The 23636-nt window shown below is 47.7% G+C and overlaps 1 protein-coding gene across 1 annotated transcript in view; it reads right to left on the bottom strand.

The window, feature by feature from the left end:
• Window positions 1-23636, bottom strand: part of DAP (death associated protein) — a 48593-nt gene that overhangs the window by 2709 nt on the left and 22248 nt on the right. The gene's annotated exons all lie outside the window — the stretch shown is intronic.

Genomic DNA, 23636 nt, shown 5'->3' with positions numbered 1-23636 from the left:
TTCCAGTAAGGCCCGGCCATCTGCAGGCGTGGCGAGCCCGTGACTACTTCCGTCATTGCCAGTTTATGTTGGCTTTGTAGCCTACATCAAGCCTCTGAAGGCAGAAACGGAGGCACACCCTCCCCCCGCAGCAAGAGCCTGATGAGAAAGTCACCCACAGAGATGAATCTAGTCAGAAGAGATGCGTATAGAGACCAGCTCCTCTACCCCAAAGGGTGGCTGAGGAAGCTTGGAGATTATATATATATATATATCCATCCATATCCATACACATATCCTCTGTTTCTCTACATATATATGTTCAATGTATTGTTGAAAAGCAGAAAAAAGTTTAAGTCACTTCTAACTCTCTGTTACTATGTGTATGACCCTGACGCACAGAACTGAACTATAAAGAATTGTACCTGCATTAGCAGGTTGTGCTCTGAGAAGGTGGAGCGTCTGGCCCCTGGGAGAGGGTTGGCCCTGTTGCAGGCAGAACACCAGCCTGCAGTGCCCACCGCAGTGTCTGTCCCAGCCCCTGCTCACCTCTGTGTGCATGTGCGCGGAGAAAGGGTCTCCAGACGCAGCGTCCCGCCATGGGGCCTCACACTTCCACCCGGTGGCCTCCCTGGCCTCAGTAAGCCTCAGAGGTGACCCTTCCCACTCTGGCCCCGGGCGTCTCCCACGTTAAACATGACGAGGGTGCGTTCTGGGTCTTGACTGAGCATGCCTTGGGAAATGCGTGTGTGGATGGTTAGGATCAGAGGTCGCAGTAACCCTGCTCCAGCCTGGACATCAGAAAATGCAGGCAGATGCTGCAGCCTCGCTTCTGCCCCCTGATGCGCGGTGGCAGGTATGGCGTTTACCTTCCTGGCACCCACTTTAGCGTCTCCCCTCAAGCGAGCCTCTCATGGAGACAGCCACAGCATGATGCTGAATGGCTAGAACACTGGACTCTGGGGCTAAAGGAGACCCCCCACCTGCCGCCAGTCCCAGCTCAGTCCCTAAGGGGAGTCAGAGACTGAGGGCAGACCTCAGGGCCACACAGTGATTTTCCTCGCTGACCCCTCTCTTACAGAGGCTCCCACTGTGACTTGTCAGCACTTAAGCTGCTGAGTTTTGAGGGCATTTTGGGTTCCACTCATCAAAGGACAGTGTATCAGAGAACAGCCTGTTGGACTCGGAGGGAAGGAAATAGTCCTGTGGATCCAGCAGGTTGGAGGAGAGGTTCTTGCTGCAAGAGTGCACCATTTCTGTGCTGTTTTTTAAACAACATCGAAGGATTGTGCGTTCTTGCAAAGTCTCCTCCAGGCCGGAGGGCAGCCTGCAGCCTGTGCTGCTCTGCTACACCACCTTCCCTCAGAGCGCAGCTCTCCCCGCCCTGCCAAGTGTGCTGCAAACCCCAGCTAGCTCAGCAACTAATTAACATTAAAAAATTTACCTTTAAGCCATTTTTAATTGGACAATTCAGTGCCATTAAGTACATTCACATGGTTATACAACCATCTCCACGACCCATTTCCAGAACTTCATCCTCCTCAACACAAACTACTCAGTAAGCAGTAACTCCCCAGTCCCCCTTCCCTTAAACCCTAATAACTGCTGTTCTGCTTTCTGTCCTGAGAATTCAACTAGTCTAGTACCCCATGTAAGTGGAATCATACAGTCTTCCTCTTTTTGTGACTGGCTATTTCACTGAACATTATGTCTTTGAGGTTCATCCATGTTGTAGCATGTCAGAATTTCCTTGCTTTTTAAAGGCGGAGTGGTATTCCATTGTGTGGCTAGACCACATTTTGTTTATCCATTCATCTGTGATGGATTCTTAAGTTGTTTTTCCCTTTGGACTATTAATGATGCTATGGCCATGGGTGCACCAGTATCTGAGACCCTGCTTTCAATTCTTCCGTGCGGACACTCAGAAGTGGAGTTGCTGGGCCATGTGTTAATCCTGTGTTTAACCCGAGGCGCCACCGTGCTGATTTCCACGGCAGTCCCAACATCTCAGAATCCCACCAGCAATGCACACTGTTCCAGTGTCTCACACCTCACCAACACTTGTTATTGTCTGTTTTTTTGATAGTATTCATGCTAATGCGTGAGTGGTGTCTCACTATGGTTTAGATTTAGCAGATAATTTTAAGAATAAGTTTCTCTGTACCAAGAAATAATGAATATCAATCTGTACTGAGCTTTCATTCAAGGTCTTTGTGACACGAACTCCTCCCATCCCCCAACAAAGTCTTCTCTTTTCTAAAACTGGAAAGGCCGTACTTGATGGTGAGGACGCAGGGCAGCCGCCTCCTGTGTAACACTCCCCTGCACTGCCTGTACCACACAGCCTCACGCTGACGAAGCATGCGCTGCGCTGCACGTCCCATCCAGCTTGGCCCTGAGCTCACTGCCTTTTCCACCTACAATTAATAGCATCTCAATTGGCAAACGTTTGTTTATTACATCTATACAGGAAAAACGCTTCCTCAACTCCTTGAGCTATGGTAGCTTAAACCAAAATTCACAAACAAGAAACCCTGGTAAAGCGTCTGCTTGCAAAACCATGAATGCAAAAACATGCGTATTTTAAATTTCACTAGGGTTCCATGCAAAGCATAACCTACATTTCCAAGATTCTAGAAACTGTGATCACGGCTCTGAGGATTTATTTAATCTGATGGAAATAATTCTGACAGCTGTTGTTTTGAAGATACAACATGACTTTCTCACAGGAGACAGAGACACTGAAAAATATCACTCCTGCCTTCCCACATCCTCAGGCCTCCCCAGTTTTAAAATCCATACCTATAGTTTGATGCACGTAGGTTTTCAGGGTACCCCTGTTAAGGAACACACCGAAGTCTTATCAGTGTCATCTCTCCTGAACAAAACTTTCCTATTATTTATTTTCCTTGACGGATAAAGTGTATGCCTTATACGCATTCCAGACAGGCAGAACTGAAATGCCAGAAAATGCTTTGTGAAGGGGTGACCCCAGGGAATGCTGACACCCTCAGGACCAGTTTGGTGATCTCATCTTTAAATGAAAGTCCTCAGGGCTGAGAAACGCAGTTCATATTTATAAAACTCCCTGAATTCTAAAACAGTGATTATTGAAATATCTGTCAACATATTTTATTCAACTCAACTTACCTAAAACACTACCAGTCCAATGTGCAATCACCAGGAAAATCATTGAGATCATAGTGCTTGACATCTTAGTGTGCCCTAAGACTTCATACCTGGACTGTCGGTGCAGGTCCCGGGCGACGTGACGCTCTCTGCCCAGCTGAGCAGTCTCAATTGACCTTGGCAGCCCAGCTTCCCTCCCATGTGGTCATCGGTAGCACTGAGGCACCCAGAAAGGCTACATGGGACCTGGGAGGAGGTTATCATGGGGCCCGCCCTCCCCTCCTGGTAAGAAAGCACCTGAGTATTCAGAAGGGATTTCCCCCTAAAAATCTCCCTAAAAGTCCAAGTTGCCTGTGAGTCAGGGAGCGGCTCTCATACACATTCAGGCCCCGAGAACTGTGTCAGAGTCTCGATTTCCTTTTCCAACAAGCAGGTCACAGTTCCGTGAGAAGGGGCCCCTCCTCCTGATGCTCAATGACAGAGGCACCCCCTTTAACCGGCAGCCTACTACCCAGGGACACCGCACTGCTCCCAGACCACGTGGCCTTTGGGGAATCTGTGCAGGGCCACAAGGAGATGGGGAGGCACCCTGATTCCCCCAAATCCAGCCCCACTAATGGAAACACAGTGCACCCCGCCACTGACGGGATGAGGGGCTTCCCTGTGCCTGGAGGAGCCACAATGCCACCCACAGGCTCGACAGTGCTGGCCCAGCCCGTCCTGTGGCCAGAGAGATGAGGGCAGCACAGCCTTTGTCCTCAGCGAGCTCATGCCAGTGCAGGAATCGGGGTTAACATTTTAAATTGGGAGATGCTAGGAAAGAATCAGGCAGGTGCTCTGCTAAGTACACTTGGGGGGCCTAATACACAGAGGGGAGCCAACACAGACCTGGGGAGGTGACATTTAAGCTGAGGTCCATGTGTGCAGGTACATGCACCTGTGCACAGTGTGACAGGAAGGGGGACACAATGCCAGGGCCCCGTGCACCAAAGGAAGGGGTGCGATTTAATTTGCTTTTGTTAGCACAAAGTCAGTGAGGTCTAAGAGGGGGGGGCCCTTCTCTTACAATGATGGGGTGGGCGATTTGGGGTGCGGCCCGCTCCCACGATGAACACCTGGGAAAAACCACCCTTTTGCCAACCCCCCTAAAAAAGGACAGAGCTGTGTGGCAACATAGAAGCAGATTCTGCTCTAAACCTGTGGCTTTGTGTTTCCATGGAATTCACGGGAGAAGATATTCCCACCTGTGGTGATTTTAAATACATTTCCTAGTAAATAGATGAAAAACAAATCCTTTCTAGCCATTTTAGTTCTTGCAATAGCTTTCTGGCGTGGTGTTCATTTTTTGGGTTATTAATGTTCTAGACACGGAAATAATAATTAGCGTGGCTGGTGACCAGAGGGGAACACCTTACTCGACTGCACCCAACATTTCTTTGCAATGTCATTCTCCCAGGTTTGGCAGTCAAGGTTGTTTCTCTTCCCCAGCTGATTCCAGAGGCTGAGGGCTCCCACAAGATGGCACTGCGGGCCCTTGTACAGGGCGCTCAGGCTGGCCAGGCTCAGCCAGGCCGAGGACAGTGAGAGCCCACGTCCTGGGCAGGGGCTACTGGCACCTCAGGACAAGTATGTCCCCCTTTTCCCTAAGAAATATGTACTTCTCCAGTGAGTCTGACTAAAGGAAAATAAAACACAACCTAAGTGCTTTACATTCTAATTCCGAGAGGAAATAACCGGGACCCCAGTTCCCTCTAGATTTGGGATACGGAGTTTATAGTGGTTCTGTTAAAGGGCATACGCAGGCTCTCCTGGGGGAGAGCCTTTGAGGTCGTGTTCATACTGGTCTTGTAACGAAGGACTGAACCTCAGTCGTCAGCGTCAGCGGTGGCTTTCTCTTGTCCCTTATTCTGACCTAATGACCCGAGGCTGCTGTGACTTCAGGACAAAACCTTTGTCCAGGCTATCAGAGTCTGTTCCAGAGACGAGAGGCCTCTCTGAGCCTCAGTGTCTATCTGTAAAATGGGAGCAATCCCTATTTCATGGAGCAGTTGACATTCAGAGAGGCTCCTAGGCTCTGCCTCAGAAGGGCCTGCTCACAGCTCCTTACACAGGGAAACCCTCTGTTCTCCCACACAGCCCGAGAACACTGTGCAGCTATCAGACAACCTGTGCAACTATCGTATATGTATTAGAAGTTCTAAATGTTACTTCATTTCAGTAACATTTACACTTAAAACTATCCCATCTTTGATTCTGAACACATTTGTTTTAGTGTCTTCCTTTTGAATTTCAATTAAAAGCAAGTGCCAATGAATAGTTAATGCTGACCAGACAGGTGCTAAAATATCAGAGTATTTATTATGTATATTGTGAAACCAGATCTAGTGGGCGTCTTTGGGGGTCAAGGGTCATGTCCTATAATGGGGTGATTTTGGGGAAAGGGTGTCCATGGTTCAAAGTACAAAGGACATATTTTCTAGGAGGACATGTATTACAGCTTTAAGAAAGAAAAAATGAATGTATACATAGAAAAAAATCTGACAAGACAACTGCTAGAAGAATTCCTATTAAAAAGAAGTACACATTAATATTCAATAAAATAGCAGACACCAAAACTGGATGTGGTCTGGGCCTACTTCTGTCTCTGGAAGTCCAGGTGGCTGACCTGAAGTGGGACCAGCGTCACCAGGATGGGTGGTGGAGAATCCAGCAATCAGAGGAGGTGCCTGATTTAATTCGCTCTCGAGGACTTTTAGGGGGCCTCTCTTAGGGAGCTTTGCATCCAGCAAAAGTTGAAAGTCCTGGGAAGTCTAAACGCAGCTTAGGTTAAAGTCAAGTACCTGGAGTGACTGACAAGAGCGTGCGGACTTCTCTGTTGCTGGATTCACCAGTGATTATATTCTTAATCCACCCCCAAACTCATGGCAGGGAGGACTGGGCGGGCTGACAGCCACAGTCCCTTCCCGGCCAGGCAGACAGTCAATTCAGCTTCTGCCTGGCTCTGTGACCCTCCTCAGACCACACCATGCCTTCATGCCTTTTCGGGAATTCACAGAAAAAGAAGAGCCACGTCAAGTATGTAGAAAACTAACTCCACTACTAATTCTGCTTTTTAAACCAGCTAGTGCGGTAGGATGACTTCCATTCAATCTGAGAGCCCCACCCCACCCCACCCCACCCCACCCCCATGTGTGAGGCCCACAGCACATACAAGGTGAGACCCAGGAGAGAACTCTGAGGGGTTAGCATGTGCATCGCAGCAGCTTTACCCAGGCCACCTCCACATGCGCTGGAAGTGGGTATCACACTTGTAAAAACGGGGGCAGAGAAGCACTTCCCTACACCCAGATGGCTTCCCTCCGCGACCTGAGGCCACACTCCAGTACCACAGGTGCACCGAGTTGGGGCTCAGGGAAGGACTGAACCCCAGCGACTGGGGCTTCCCCTACCAGCCAAGGTGCATCACAGCCACAGAGAGGGCGGCCAGGAGGAGACAGCTTGCTGATCTCTCAGCAGGCTGGACGTGACATGCTTTGAAGGATGTTAGGGCTAAATATAAACTTAATGTCTAAGAAATCAAAGGAGAGCCGATATTTCATGATTCTCACTTTGCCCTAGCCCTCAGATCAGGGCCTCTCTCCTTCCACCCTGATGGGCAAGTCTGCATGTAAGGCCCATCTATTCCAAGAGAGTGACAGGAAGTGTGAGAATAGTATGGTCACATTTCAGGAGTGTGAGGCCTTCAGGTTACCGATCAACAGGTAAGCACCACGACAAGTGTAAATGATTTAGATGCCAGCTGAGGTTGGGGGAAAGGAGGAAATGGGCCTTTTTCTTCCTCTTAACACCTGCTGGCCCAGCAGGGAGTGGTTTGTTAGTTGGGAGGGAAAATGATCTCAGTTAGAGAGCTGATTCTGGCACAGCTAAGATCCAGGCAGCACAAATGCCCGGGGCATGGCGGGTCCATATAAGTGGATCCCTGCACGTCAACACTGTGCCCGTGCCTGTGCATTGAATAAATATTTACTGAGCAACCACCAGTGCCAGCCACAGGGCTGGGTACTGGAGACCCGGTGTGATCAACCAGAAGGGAACACCCTCCTGGGGCCTAAGGGCACAGGGCGCTGGGCTCTGCAGGGTGGATGGGGTACTCACGACAGACTTGATGTCCTTGCTAACGGACCCAGGGCCCTTGTTTCCCAGGTCACATGCTGTAGGTAAGATAACCCCATTGTTTTGCATTTTGTTAGCCAGAACCAGAAAACACTGCCTGACAAACAGAAGTCCTTGTGTGGACAAGGGGAAGAATACTGGAAACCAGAACTATTCCAGAAAATCCACACCCCAGGCTCCTGCTCTGGAGGAGTGTATCAATTGCCTGGGTTATAGCAGCTGATGACTGAGCGGTCACCTTGGAGACCGAAGGCAGGGCCCTAAGGAACAGTAACACCCAGGAGGAAACCTGGGAAGGTGAGAGGCACCGAGTCTGCCTGGGGCACGTGGGTGCACGTTCTCCCCTTGCCAGGAGGCTTTCCCTAGGAAACCAAGTGCAGTATTTCAGACGAGGTATGTGAACAAAGCGCCCAGATAAAATCGTCAGCATCTGTGCTGCCTGTTTCAGAGAGGCAGGTGGCAGTGGAATGGGGGCACTAACTCGGGGACAATCTTAAAAGAAGTTCCATCATGAATCCCAAACAGGAGTTCTTCTTAAGCTCAAGGTGCAATCTGTTGCTTTTCCTTAGCATTTGCTGAGAAAAGATGCTCATTTGAATATAAAGACAAACCCAGCATCTGTAGGTTTAGTAACAGGGCTGTGAGGGAGTCCTAAAACGAGAATCGGTGACATAAGTACAAACACTCTCTGTGCTGCAGTCTTCAACAATCACTGCAACAGCAGATGGCATCGTATTTGTCTTCCTGTCCTTTCCTGGGGGCAAAAACAGCCAACCCCTGCTGCCTCTTCTTTGACCAGTTACCCCATGTAATTACTAACAGTGCCTCCTTTCACTTTCAAAAGCACACCAGCTTACATACGCCGTACTGTCACTCCTTTGAGACACAGACTTCTAGAATGATCCCCAAAGTTCTTGGGGCTCCAGGAGCTTCATCTTGCAGAGAAGAAATGCTGGTCCTCTCTCTGCCTGTAGGCCTCGAGCTTGGCCAGTCGGTAAACACCAGTCCAGAGGGAGCTCATGCGTTATCTTTTCATTGCTTTCCCTGACCCTGTGGCCTGAACTGACTTTCCCAGCTGTATTTCCACAAGAACTTCCCATTTATCACACTACGGTGCAGGCTCTCACACACCTAGCTCCCCTTCAAGGTCAAGGTCAACGATTGAATTTGTTGTGTCCCCAGCACCTGGCATAGTGTCTGGAACACTGAGAGACTCAACAGGTGGCATCAGCACCGAATGAGCGTCAGCAGCACAGTCTGTGCCGGGAGGAAATGAACCCGGATGATTAACTGGGGTTGTTTGTGGCCGTAACTCCTTGTGCACGGAGAGCCTCAAGGCTTGCAGAGGAGCCATCTGAGAGACGTGGATTCACCTCTGTTACCTGCAGTCTGGCTGGGCAGGATCTGCCCGTGATGGGAGATAACCAAGCAAATGGGCTCGTGCTCCAGCGTGAGCCAGACTGAACCTGAAGACTAGTAAACAGTTTTTGTCACTGTTAAGAGAGAGGTCAGGCTAAGAGGTACTTTCTCAGATCATCTCAAGTCAAACTTGAGAATGATGATGGAACCACGAACTGAATCTTAAATGACAAGGAGAAAGAGAGGGAGTGTCTTGTAAGACCACTTTTGAGAGTCTGAATTAATAAATTTAATAGGAAAAAAAGCCCATCAACATTCCCATCTTCCTGGCAATTCCTGGAAGCTACCAATAAGGGCTGGATTTCATTGCAGGACTCTTGCCATATTTTCCAAAAAATCTGGAATGGGCCCAGCCGGTGTGGCTCAGTAGTTGAGCCTTGACTCATGAACCAGGAGGTCGAGGTTCGATTTCTGATCAGGACATTCCCCACCCCTGCTATACATACAGTATACAGTGTTAATTCAATAATTCATAATGGACTGGTACAAGATTTCTAAGGCTCATAAAACAAATACATTCTGCCCAACTCTCAAATACATTCTGCCTAACTCTCCCAAATACATTCTTCCCAACGCTCATCCTGCAAGATGACTCGAGTAACCTCGCCAAAAGCCACCCACACTGCTGGATTTTGGCGGTAGTTAGCTTCCTGGGAGTGTGCTAATTGTTCCTTTACAGGGAAGCCTGGGTGTGGGGGTACTAGGGAGCCTGTGGAGCCCTGGTGGAGGAGAGAGCAGGGCCCCGTAGTGCGATGGGCCAGGCACTGGCTTGTTTCTGGGAGGGAGGAGGCAGGGAGGGGTTCTGCAGCACCCCAAGGCTTCTGGCCAGGTGCCAGGACAGTGATCAGCAGTCACAAGGTGTGGCAACCTCTCATCTGAACCCACTAACAGAACAGCCTGTTCCTCAAACCCTGGGCCAGTGTGGTGACATTGACCTTCACGTGGGCCTGGTGCCTCAGCATTTCCATGAGAACCCTGATTTCTTATCTGGAACCCTTGGGGTAAGACAGGTTTCCGAATTCTGATTTTCTCAAGTTTTATAAAGGCAACATGTTGCATAAAACATGTATAATGTACACCTTGGAGGGGTTTGGGGCAGCACCCCATATTCAAACCCATTAATACTCTCTACAGCAAAGTGTATGGAGATGACACTAAGCAGGGTAAATAAGGACTATAAATAGCCTCACATCAGTCCAATTTTTGCCAGGTTATGGGTTTTAGTGTGAAAATATGAAAACCTTTGCAGCTTTCCCAGCCCTCTGGACTGGGCATGGCTTGCCCCGCGGGCACCCTCTGCTTCTGCCTCCCCGAGGCTCTGACTACTGCTCCATCTGCACCAAGAAAGAAATGGATTTCAACCAAACAGGACGGCATAGCTGTCAAAGGGCAAGCAGAGTGCTAGGCATTACCCTGGGATTATACAGAGAAGCTGTGGTCAGCTCTATATATTTATCCGTACGGAGTAGAATTTGATTCATGCATTTAGGCAAAACCATTGGCAAGACAAAACAAAACAGGCAAACAGGGCATTTCTCCCCAATGCTGGCTGCCTGCCCAGCCTCTCTGGGTTGAGAGAACTGTGTGCTAATCGCCGTGTCTTACATTTGCAGGCCTTCCCCTGATTTCAGAGCCCACTGGTCCACGTTCCAGCGACCTCAGTGAAGTGTGCAGGGCGGGCAGCACACAGGTGAGGAAGGCCAGGTCGCCTGTGGTCACGGGGATGGGAGGAAGTGGAGTCAGGACAAGAACCTGGTTCTCAAATTCTCTGGCCACTGTCCTCCTTACACCTGCCAGGTGCACAATCCTCAGGACTGTGGCCCCAAATACATTCTGCCCAACTCTCATCCTGCAAGATGACTCGAGTAACCTCGCTCAAATGAGTTTTGAAACACTGCTTCCTACATCTTCCTCCCGGAGATGTACATGCCCCTCAGTGTACTAGCACCCTGACGCCCTAAGGAAACCAGATTAGCTTCGCTTAACCCATGTTTCCTAAGTGCATCTGCACCTGGAACCCTTTGGCCAGTACTGCCACAGCACCCACACATTCTGGGGCACTGACTTTCCCAGTTTCAATTGTGTTCCAGATTTCACATCCAGCTGAAAGCAGCTTATCCATTTGGAAAGAGTTTTACCCCGAGGGCTGAAAGAAATCACAATGAGTTATCAGGAGACCCAAGTCTAGGGAATCCATTTTTCCACCCTCCTCCTTTCCCTCTACCTCCGCAGTCCCTCGGAGCCTCCGGGCCCACAGCCTGCACCCGCCCCGCTGCTGGGAGCAGGGTGGTGACACAGTCCACGCCTTGTCATTCGTGGCGAAGCAGGAGCGCCCACCGAAGGTCGAATGCCCTCGTCGGCAGGCAGGACCTGTGCCAGCCTGGTGGACCATGGGCATTTCTGGTGGAGAAAGGGGAACTCAACTTTGGTCTGAGGCTCTCACGTTCTTTTCCAACCCAGTTTAACCTTTCATGAGGAAGGTCATGAAGGAGGGAGGCAGCTTTATAAATAAAGTGAACTCTGATTTCTGTGGAATTATTTGATGTACCTACGTATTGGGAAATTCTAGAAATGATGAAACCCTCGGTCAGGTGAAGGAGCTGGACCGCATGTCCTGGTGGAACATTAGTTCCATGAGCCCTAACACAGTGACATTCGTTTGGGCAATTATTACTCTTGAAGTCCTGTGAGGCCCCTGGAAGCTAAGCATTTCTCAAACGTGTTATCAGGTGGGACGGGAGTCTCCGCAGTGACCTCCAATTCTGCACTAGGAATTGAGGTGAGCTCCTGAACACACCGTGCCTTAATATTCCATGACATCCAGAGCTAGCCACTCACAGCGCTTGAGGGTTCCTTCTAGTTCTAGGTCTTTAATGTAAAATAAGGAGATAAGGAGTAATAACAAGCATACTCTAATAAGAGCTAACAGTTTTCTCTTACTCTGCCAGGAGCTATTCTAGGTGCTGGAGACACATGAACTCATGTAATATTCACTATAGTCTGATCATCGCTTTACAGATGAGGACACTGAGGCACTGAGAGGTTTAATAAGCTGCACAAGGCTACACAACTAGTAAGAGGGGGAGCCAGGATCCAAACTCACAAGTCTGGGCCCCTAACAGTAGCTCATGCTTTTCAAAGTCCAAACCATGTATGGCTATGGCACAATTGTGTGAATTTACCCAAATGTTTGATTTATAAGAAAATCAGACACAGACAGACAGACAGACAGACTTGTTGAGAATAACTCACTTTACTAATCGATGACCAGCTAGGAGGGATTTCTTGTAACAGTGTATGAGACAAAATTATGAAGGGATCTTTATCAAATACACACTTTTACTAACTTAAAAACAGTACCCAGGGTCATGACATGCTTGTCTGAATTTCATACATTAAGTTGCACCTAAGAGGTTGACAGGCATGTGCATGCAAACCCCACACCATGGGTGAGAGAACAGGTGTGGAAAAGCAGGTGAGGTGAGTGGTCAGTGTGCCAGGGAACCCTGGATTCCCCAACTATAAGATGCAAGGAGGGCACGCTAAGTCCAAAACCCACACGGAGAAGTCAGAGGGATCAGCTTTAAAAGAAGCTAGTGGTCTGTCTTCGAAGCAGCCAACGTGTCTGCACAAGTCTGAGGCATCTGGAGCCCAATGTGAAACAAGTGATGAGAATTTCATCGAAGGCCTATACTTAGGCAGAGCTGTTAAAGGGAAAGACCGATTGCTGGAGGCGTGGGTACAGCAGGGGGATGGGCAGGACCAGAGGTTTTGGCTGAGAGTTGGAAGATGACAAGTTAGCTGAGCACAGATGGGCATCTGTCTAGTGCCGTGGTCGGCAAACTGCGGCTCGCGAGCCACATGCGGCTCTTTGGCCCCTTGAGTGTGGCTCTTCCACAAAATACCACGGCCTGGGCGAGTCTATTTTGAAGAAGTGGCGTTAGAAGAAGTTTAAGTTTAAAAAATTTGGCTCTCAAAAGAAATTTCAATCGTTGTACTGTTGATATTTGGCTCTGTTGACTAATGAGTTTGCCGACCACTGGTCTAGTGGAATTTCAAAACAAGTGAGCACCAGACATGGAGGCGGGGTGGGTAGGGGCCATGGAGAAGGGACCCAGGCGGTTTCTGTCTTCTAAAAAGCAGCACACTGGGTTGCACCTGAACAATTTCAGGTTTAATTTTCAAAATACTTAACATGGCACCCAGCACTGATCAAAGTGGGGGAGAATTCTGGTGGCATATGGCACTGGTGGCACCAGCCCCACTCACAGTCCCTTCTCTCTTGGGGTAAATTTTCCATGAATGGCACCAGTCTGGTGCCATCGCTACCTTGAGCCATCATTGCCGCCAAAGGGCTCCCAACTCTTTAGTTCTAAGAGCTGGATGTCACCCTCAAGAGCTGAATCATTCTTTAACAGCACAAAGGAACTCCATGGGGGATGCCAACTGGAGCATGGCTGTCCCCCATGGAGGTTAGCAGGTAGATGATAAAAGGCATGGCCAGAACGCAGAGAGGCCTGGGGCAGGCAAGGTCAAATTACAACTTTAAGGAGGAAAAGTTTAATCTTAACTTAGGAAATCTTCTGTACTCTGAAACTGCTTAAAATATTTCCTACTGAGTGGCTTTCCCACATTTTGACCATGAGCTACAATGAAAACTTGGGACATTTAACACAGTGACTCAGTGCATGCACACAGATACACAGATACACCTAGAACAAACAATTCTGACTCTTACAACCTGGGACCCCCGCAATATTTTCTGCTTGATCCTATTCCATTAAAAAATAATGCTGGTATCTACCCACTGAACCGACTTTATGACCCATCAATAGGTCACAACGTACAGTTTAGAAAACCCTAGCCCTAACCCTAACGCTAACCATAACCCTAAGAAAACAGTAAACAGTAAACCTTCCTGAGCCTCCATTTCGCTCTGTGATCATAAATAGGCATGAAAGTCACCATTGGATCCCGCAGGTAAACTCCTACACTGCAGGTCAGTTCCTGGAGGGGTTTGGAGACAAACAGCTAAGGCTCTGACCTTGATCAGATGTCCTCTGAGCAGATATGCAGGGCACTGGAGGGTGCCTGGTGTCTGTTATTGGGTGAATAATTTTTCAAAGGACTAAAACCTTTAGTAGGATTTGACTAATTTGAAGTTTATGTTCATTAGGAGAAAGGAGAAAATAAACAACATAAATATGGTAGGAAGTATATTAGAACCACTTAAGAAATTAAGTTATTGGGAAGAAACCCAAAACATTCTACAATGAAAATTATTGGTACAATAATTTTTACTTTTGCATTAAACCGTGTCTTCTCTCTCAGGAATTTCAGTGTTCACTCTAGTTAGACAAGTCTGACGTACAGTGTGGTCACGGAAGTAACAATACATCTCTTTATAAATATATTATAATCTGGAATTTTAAAAAGTGTATCACACTACCATTCACTAGAATGAAGACAAACTGAAATTCTACAGCATGAGTTTTACTTTTGAGGCCCGGTGCACAAAATTCATGCACGAGGGGGGGGGGGGGGGGGGGCGTGTCCCTCAGCCCAGCCTGCACCCTCTCCAATCTGGGACCCCTTGGGGGATGTGGGATCAGGCCTAACCGGCAGTCGGACATCCTCTCACAATCCGGAACTGATGGTTCCTAACTGCTCATCTGCCTGCCTGCCTGCCTATTTGTCTCTAACTGCTTCTGCCTGTCAGCCTGATCACCCTCTAACTACTCCCCTGCCAGCCCGATCGCCCCCAACTATCCTCCCCTGCTGGCCCGATTGCCCTCAACTGCCCTCTCCTGCTGGCCTTATTGTGACAACATGAGGGCAGCCATCTTGTGGTGGCCATCTTGTGATGATGTCGCGCGTGATGCCACCTAGGCTTTTATTATATAGGATAAGTGCTTTTAGGTTTGTTATTCAGAATATGTACACACATTTCTGTAACAAGCCAGGAAGTACCTGGGGTGGCAGACAGCAAATAAGTCCAATTTCACAGGATCCACAACAGTCTGGTTAAGACAGTGTCACTGTTGCCCAGGATACAAGACCCAGACGGAATGTACTGCCAGAGAGGCCTGGGGTGAAAGGTAACATGCTGAAGGTACTCCACCACTGCAGGGGTCACCGCCACCTCCTCAGCCAGGTGTGCTGAACTCCCTGCTGCAACGCGCCGAGGGCTGCAAATGGCTTTGGCAAACACTGGGTTATAGGGGGTTGTGTGGCTTTCTCTGAAGCACGGCCTCCCTGGCGAGGTCACAGATTGCACTGGGAACTCCCCAGACGGGACCACAGGAGGACAAGTGCCTGACTTCTCTGACCACAGGACTTTTTCGGAGAGTACTTCATAGGTCTGCTAGGAGGCAGGCTTTAAAAAGCTCCCACATCTCACCACGGCATTGAAAATGCGGCCAATGTAAAATAAGCTGACATTTAGCTACTCGTAACATGCCCCAGAGGAGGCCCTCAAAGGGAAGAGCGGCCGTCTGGGCTAAACACAATTTATCAATGTCTCTCTCGCAGACTTTAGGGCAGTAGCTCAACGTGTGGGCCCCACGCAGCAGCCTCAATACACCCGGAAACAGTCAGGAAACGCACACTCTTGGGCCCACCCCAGACCTGCTCACCCAGAATCAATAGGGACCAGCCTCTAGGAGATGTGACCTGGTAATGAGGGCTGAGAAGGAGCTGCGCTCCAAGGTCTCGGTGCCTGGGGGAGAGGGGCAGCCCCACCTGGGGTCCAGCCACCTCCACCTTCTGAACCAGATTAGGGAAAAATCACTACCACATGCCGAGGCGACTAGGACAGACAAGGGAACAGTTTTAATCTGCATTCTCTCTCTCTCTCTCTCTCTCTCTCTCTCTCTCTCTCTCTCTCTCTCTCACACACACACACACACACACACTGTAGAAACTGTCTCCCTTCCTCCCCCCACGCCCACCTGAAATGACTGGTCCTGAGGGGCTAGGCGGAGCAGAGCTGGTATCCCTGAGCGCCTACACTGGCCAGGCACATGCAGAAGCCTTAACCAGCCTCTAGTACATTCACTCCTCTGAACAAGATATTTCTGTCCCATCTCCAGGGTGGGAAACTGAGGCTCAGGGTGTTGCAGGTATGTGGCCAAAGCCAGAGTGGCTCTGGGCCTTACCTTGTACAAGTCGGTGTCTTTTCAGTCTCTGAGGGATTATTTTTACCCCTACTGTATTCCAAGAAGCCCAGGCTCTAAGAATTTGTGTTTTTTCCACAAACAGGCAGCACTTACAAAGCTGGACTGAAACCCAAGGTTTCTGCCCCCAAGTCTGTGCTCCCTGCACCCGGTCCCACTGCAGAGGTGAGGTGAGGCTGAGCGCCCCCAGGTGCTGTCCCTGAGCCAGCGGAGCAGAGGAGCAGATGAGTGGCAAACGCAGAGAGAGGTCTGAGGGCTGAGCATCAGGAACAGGCATCCTGAGGGGAAGCTGCCTCCTCTGCCGTGTGTGCTCTCATTACATTGACAGGGAAAAGGGGGATCAGGAGTGGCAGCCATGCAGACTTGCAGTGAATCACTTCCGCCGATCCGTGTGTTCTTTCCACACTGGAGGGGCATGTGGGTTTAGACACGCGAGAATCATGCTGGAATCCAGACCCTGAAATGTGATTGGATGCAGTGGAAAATCAGTAAAACCAGCACACATTTAGACATGGCTCTAAGAGGAATTGGAAAAGGGTTCTTAACCCAAGGGGCAGAATCAGAAATTACGGCTCCCATGAACTAGACGAGGAAAGAAAACACCAACCTTGTAACTTTATTTTCATTCACGTCTGATATTTAGCATTCTCCTTCCTTAGGAATTCAGGCAACAAACCACAGTCGCATTAGCAGTACCTGTAACTTTATATCACATTACCGTTGTTGCAGGTATTGTGAAATATTGTTTACATTCGTCACTACTTCAAAGTGACAGCAGTGATTAGACCTATCATGGGATCTTGTTATTAAATCTTTGAAGAAATAAATATATAAATAAATGTCATAATTTAACATATTGATAACGGGATTTCACACTTCTATGGCAAGAAAAGCTGCAATATGAATACACAAAAGCAAAACCAAGAAAAATATAAAGGGAAAACTTCAAAAGGATTTGAAAAATGAGGACAAACAAGCCCCAGCACACAGAGAGTCCACTGCCTTGTGCTATCCTAAAATCTCACAAAGTAATTCTTAGTAAAAACTTTAAACTTTTTAAATCCTCACCCGAGGATACGTTTTTATTGATTTCAGAGAGAGGAAGGGGGAAGGAGGGAGGGAGGGAGGAGGGAGGGAGGGAGGGAAGGAGGGATAGAGAGAGAGAGAGAGAGAGAGAAGCATTGGTGTGTGTGTGTTTGTGTGTGTGTGTGTGTGTGTGTGAGAGAGAGAGGCGCATTGGTGTGTGTGTGTGTGTGTGAGAGAGAGAGAGAGAGAGAGAGAGAGGGAGAGAGAGAGAGAGAGGAGCATTGGTATGTGTGTGTGTGTGTGAGAGAGAGAGGGGGGGCATTGGTGTGTGTGTGTGAGAGAGAGAGAGAGAGAGAGAGAGAAGCATTGGTATGTGTGTGTGTGTGTGTGAGAGAGAGGGGGGGCATTGGTGTGTGTGTGTGTGTGTGTGTGTGTGTGTGTGTGTGTGAGAGAGAGAGAGAGAGAAGCATTGGTATGTGTGTGTGTGTGTGAGAGAGAGGGGGGGCATTGGTGTGTGTGTGTGTGTGTGTGTGTGTGTGAGAGAGAGAGAGAGAGAGAGAGAGAGAGAGAGAGAGAGAGAGAGAAGCATTGGTATGTGTGTGTGTGTGTGAGAGAGAGAGGGGGGGCATTGGTGTGTGTGTGTGTGTGTGTGTGTGTGTGTGAGAGAGAGAGAGAGAGAGAGAGAGAAGCATTGGTATGTGTATGTGTGTGTGTGTGTGTGTGTGTGTGTGTGTGAGAGAGAGAGAGAGAGAGAGAGAGAGAGGCATTGGTGTGTGTGTGTATGTGCGTGAGGGGGGGGGGGCACTGGTGTGAGAAACATTGATCAGTTGCCTCCCATAGGCACCCAACCAGGATCAAACCTGAAAGCTAGGCATGTGCCCTGACCAGGAATTGAATCTGCAACCTTTTGGTGTATGGGACAATGCTCCAACCAACTAAACTACCTGGCCAGGGCAAAACTTTGAAAAGCACAGTATCTTTGATCCTGTTTGATCCTGTGTGACTTCTAATCATCCTCCCAGGAATCCTCTACCACTGAGGAGTGCAAACAGCCTCAGTGAGGACGGAGCCATCTTCCCTAGGGCTCACCTATGTTCTAGCAACGTTCCAGCCACATAACAGGAACTCCATAAATGTGTGACTGTGACTAACTCAGGTGTGTTTTTACGCCTCTTCAAAGCTTGCAAGTATTCATTTTTCCTCGTTCTGTATTTACTGTAAGTCCCTTTAGAGAAATAGTCTTGTCTACAAATCTTATGTTACAGATGAGGAGATGGGTCTGAAGGTTAGTGCCTTACCGGGCCCACGTGGGAGCCATGAGCCAGGACTCAGCAGGACTCACTCTGCCCCCCGCCCCCCCCCCCCTCCAAGCTTGGCACTTTCCCACGCTAAACTGCTTTACACACATTTCAAGCTGACACTGGAAGGCTGATTATTGGAGATGATGTACACCCAAATTGCTTGATTTTGTAGTTACAAATTTGGTCTATGCAGAAAAAGAAAGCTAAGAAGATTAACAGAGAAACTAAGGCATGGGCTGAGTTGAATCAAACTCAAGATTTAAGGGAAAATACTTCTCTTTTCTGGTTCCTCGTTCCCTAAGGGACACCAACTCAGTGACTCAGAGTGGGGAGCCCTCATGCTCACGCCAGGCCTGGCTTTCCAATGCCTCTCATCAGAACGATGGCCATTTGGGCACAAAGTCACGAGCTCTAAAGGCCTAGAAGATGCTCAGGGTAGATTCCCTCCTCCCCCAGGAGGAGAGGTGGGGTTCAGTGGACACTTGCTGACCTGAGTGCTCTCCTGGCTCCCATCCAACCCAACAAAGGCAACAAAAGCATTTCTCACACAAACCCACCCTGTCGGTCCAGCCTTGCCGGAGTTGGAAAGGCTGTGCATTTGTTTCTATCTATAATCACCTTTGGAATCTCTAGCAAAATGAAAGCAGACTCTTCCAACCTTTAACAGTACTTGTTTTGTACCCATGAGGACCACCCTTCCCATTTAAGATTTATTATTTATTTTTTCCATTTAAAGTCCTAATGAATTTAGTAGCCATGAGTCATCAGTTTTATACTGATGCCAACTTCCTCTTATTATATTTTTCTGGTCTGATTTCCTTTCTTCACAGCTAATTTTGGCAATCTCGAATCTATGGCTCCTGGAATTGAGTTGGACTCCATCACTGAGAGAGAGAGAGAGAGAGAGAGAGAGAGAGAGAGAGAGAGAGAGAGAGAGAGAGAACATGCACAGAAGACAAGACCTCTGGGACAAACCCATAGCTAACATAATACTCAATGGTGGAAGGTTGAAAGTTTTCACCGATAAAATCAGGAACAAGACAAGAGTGTTGTTCTTAAAACTCCTATTCAACATAGTACTGGAAGTCCTAGCCAGAGCAATTTGGCAAGAAAAAGAAACAATAGGCATCTAAATTGGAAAGGAAGAAAAAAACTGTCTGTTTGTAGATGATATGATCTTAGAAAATCTTAAACACTACACCAAAAAATAGTAAGAATTGATAAATGAATTCAGTAAAGATGCAGGATATATAATAAACATACAGATGTCAGTTACATTTCTATACAGTAACTCAGAAATAGAATCAAATGGTGGTTGCCAGTGGCTGGGAGTGGGAGGTATGGGAAGATGCTGGTCAAAGGGTAGAAACTTCCAAGTGGACGATGAGTAAGTTCTGGAGATCTCATGTACAGCACGGAGAACATAATGAACAATAATGTATTATGTACTTGAAAGTTGTTATGAGAGTGAGTCTTAAATGTTAATTTATGTGAGGAGATGGAGGTGTTAACCGACCATTTCTTAGAATATATGTATATCAAATCATGCTGTACATCTTAAACGTACATGTTATATGTTCAATAATAGTTCAATGAAGTTGGGAAAAATAATGAGATTAAAAAAAACCCCAGGAGATCAAAGTATGGGGAAGAAAATAATGTGTTCAAATCTGTAGGCAATTTGAAACATTTTATAAAATACAAATTGAGATATTCAATTAATATAATTAATAGACAATAAAACATTACATCGAGGCAATTTCAGTTTACTTTTTTTTTTTTTGGACACCAGAAAGTAAACTTTTATTTTGTATTTGTTTACTAATAATATTTATTTACAAATATTCACTGTATTGTGAATTGTTTGTTCATGTTCTTTTTACTGAGGATTTGACATTTTTCTTCTTTTTTACTTATTTATTTTTAAATTTTTATTTTTCAATTACAGTTTACATTCAATATTATTTTGTATTAGTTTCAGGAGTACAGCACAGTGGTTGGATAACCATGTACTTGACAAAGTGTTCCCCTCGATATTTCCAGTACCCACCTGGCACCATACATAGTTATCACAATATTACTGACTATATTCCCTATGCTTACTTTATAGGAATCTGACATTCATTTTCACAGTCTGTATTAGGTTTTTAATTATCCCTGCTATTTTTTAAAACACACACACATAAGAATAGAGTTATTTAAAATGTTGGGGAAAAGATCCACAGACTGAGTACAGGGACAGGCAGAAAAGATAGCAGTGGAGACCTCTGGTGGACCAACATTCCATTTCTTTGCCTTATTTTTCAGAGTTTCAGGGAAATGAGATGTAAATGGATGTATAGAGTGGTAGATCCTGGATTCAAGAAACTAAAGAAGTGCTACTGATTTATAATCTAAATGGTCCATGAATGTTATTTAGAAACCTGACCTGCCAGTAAGTCCAGGTAAATGGATATACTCATCAAACTCCTACGTTGAAATTAATTGCAAACCAGGAGGAACATATGTTGAAGATAGTTTTTGGCCATGACCCACATGCAGAGATATCCTCCACACGGAGCCCTTATGCCAAAGAATGAGTGAAGAGAGAGGAGACATGGAGAGCACGTGGCAGGGGGCAGGGGTCCAGCCAGCCCTCCCTCCAGCATCAGCACATTTGTTCTGCCCTTCCAAAATGCCCATTTACGTCTCTCCCGGACCAGTCCAGTCTCCCCATATGTCTGCCTATCAGAGAGTCTCAACTTTTCCTTGTTAATTAACACTTATGTTGCTAATTGTCCTACTTTCCCCCTCAACCACAGAACTCACCAATATTGCAGTATATCAACAACACTTTTTCCAATAGTGTCTGCTTTTCTGAATCCATGTGTAGCAAAAGTTAACCTGAGCTGCAGAGGTCAGCTATTCTGTAGGTAGGAATGTTGTTAAATAAATGGAACCAATTAGTACTCCTATAACCAAACAAACTTTATACTCAACTGCCACCTTCAAAAATATGTGCCTATATCTGAACTTGCATATTTCTACTCTATCATCTTAGCAGTCCTCCCCTTCATTTTCCACCTCCCACGATGCCCCCAAAGAGTACCCAGCAATTACTTCTCTACATTCAGTGAGAATGGCCCAAGATGCTCTAAATTTCATCATCACACTGAGAGAACCTGCTACAGGAACACTTGGATGTCATTTATAATCTTGACTCTCACACCTTTAATCTTTAGTCCTGACATATAAATTCAAAGTTATCCAGAGGTTTGTGTTAGCAGTTCCATTTTTTGGAGAAATTCTTGTAGACCCAGACACACTTGTTTCTCTAGTGCCTTACGGTCCTCCCAGGGAGGTCACAGCCCACCACCTTCCCACTAGCACACCAAACAACCCATAATGATGGCGCCTTATTTGCAAGCTCCTTAGCCTCAGGCTTGCCCATCATTCTTGAAACCATCTCCACACAGATCCCACTCTGGCTTCTCCTCACAGAAAACTCATCTTTCCAGTGACCCCACATCACCAGTGGAGCAAAAGTGCTTGGCTCTCCTGGAGATCAGCATGAGCATAACTAAGCGAGCTGAAACATACCCATGGGCTCGTGAGGACACTGTCTGACACGGGTGCCAGGACAGCAGCCCCAGCCCACTTCATGTCCTCTCCTCCCCGCTGTGATTGCCTGTGCAGAAGGCCCTGGCTGCATCAACGGTGGTTAGGAACACCTGTTGGACCATCCTCCACGTGCGGTTTTCCTAGAGCAGTGGTCAGCAAACAGCAGCTTGCGAGCCACATGTGGCTCTTTGGCCCCTTGAGTGTGGCTCTTCCACAAAATACCATGTGCAGGCGCGCACGTACAGTGCGATTGAAACTTCGTGGCCCATGTGCAGAAGTCGGTTTTCGGCCTGGGCGAGTCTATTTTGAAGAAGTGGCATTAGAACACTCAAGGGGCCAAAGAGCCGCATGTGGCTCGCGAGCCGCGGTTTGCCGACCACTGTCCTAGAGGATGTGGGGCACTTCGTCCCTTTTCCTGCTTTATTTTCCTTCACAGCACTGCTAACTCTACGTGTGCAACATATATATGCATTCAGTTGTCTAGGTGTGCATCGTCTGGCGCCCCTACCTGACAGTAAGCACACGGCTAGCTCTACTTGCACAGCACATACATACATTCATGTCTGGGTGTGCACTGTCTGGCGCCCCCACCTGACTGTAAGCTCTGTGAGAAGAGGGGTTGTGTTTTGGTCACTGTGTCCCAATTGTGGTTCAGCGTGCCTGTCACATAGTAGGTGCTTTCAGATACCAGGTGAATAAATGAATGGTCACGAGCAGGGAAGTGGAACACTGGGATGTGTGGGTACTGGGAAAGCAGCTAAAGGCTGCTGTTTGACAAAAATTATTGGGGCACAAAAACTCTCTGTCCCATAAAAATCTACCAGGAGAATGGGGACAATGCGATTCTATAACTTAACCAGTGCTCTTTGGTTAGTTCTAATGGTGCCCGTAGGGACTAACCTTTAAGAAGATTTTGTCTTACAAAGCCCTCCATTTTTCACTAGAAGTGTGTATGGCCACTACTATGTCCATATCAGGGTTCAAATATGCAAGCTCTGGGGACTAGGTGTGGCTTTACAAGGGTGGCACCACACCCGGAGGTGGGGATCTTTCTGTGGCATTGACTAGGTGCCAGTTCTTCTTCTTTTTTTAAAAAAATATATTTTATTTTTATTGATTTCTTACAGAGAGGAAGGGAGAGGGATAGAGAGCTAGAAACATTGATGAGAGAGAAACATCGACCAGCTGCCTCCTGCACACCCCCACTGGGGATGTGCCCGCAGCCAATGTACATGCCCTTGACCAGAATCGAACCTGGGACCTTTCAGTCCGCAGGCCGACGCTCTATCCACTGAGCCAAACCGGTTTTGGCTAGGCGCCAGTTCTTATTCAGACCTTGGGCCTAGGCCAGTGATGGCGAACCTATGACATGCGTGTCAACACTGACACGCGTAGCCATTTCTGATGACACGCGGCCGCTGAGGCGGCCGCATGCAGAGGATGAAACATTTGCGAAATAATGTTTTTTCCTCAAAGTGACACACTACCCAAGTTATGTTCAGTTTTTTGGCGAAGTTTGACACACCAAGCTCAAAAGGTTGCCCATCACTGGCCTAGGCTCTGACCTCTTGCTGCTGGCCTCACTGGCCTGGGATCCTGAACCCTGTGCTGTGGCTCCAGAACCTTGATCTCCAGGCCGAGGTTCTATCCTCTGGCTCTGCTGTGCTCCTGGGACTTCAATCCTCTTCTGTGTAGACCTGAGAGCCTGCTCTCCCCCCCACTGCAGGAGACTTCTCTGGCCTGGCCTCTAAATGGCTCACACAGCCTACAGTACTGGTGCCTGACTCCCCAACAACCACACTGCTCAAACCAAGGGTCTGAGACCATCTCAGCA

The sequence above is a fragment of the Cnephaeus nilssonii genome (genome assembly GCF_951640355.1).
Source record: "Cnephaeus nilssonii genome assembly, chromosome: 2".
Taxonomy (NCBI): Eukaryota; Metazoa; Chordata; class Mammalia; order Chiroptera; family Vespertilionidae; genus Cnephaeus; species Cnephaeus nilssonii.
Note: the sequence above shows the minus strand (reverse complement) of the source record. Positions and strands in the feature narration are given on the sequence as shown.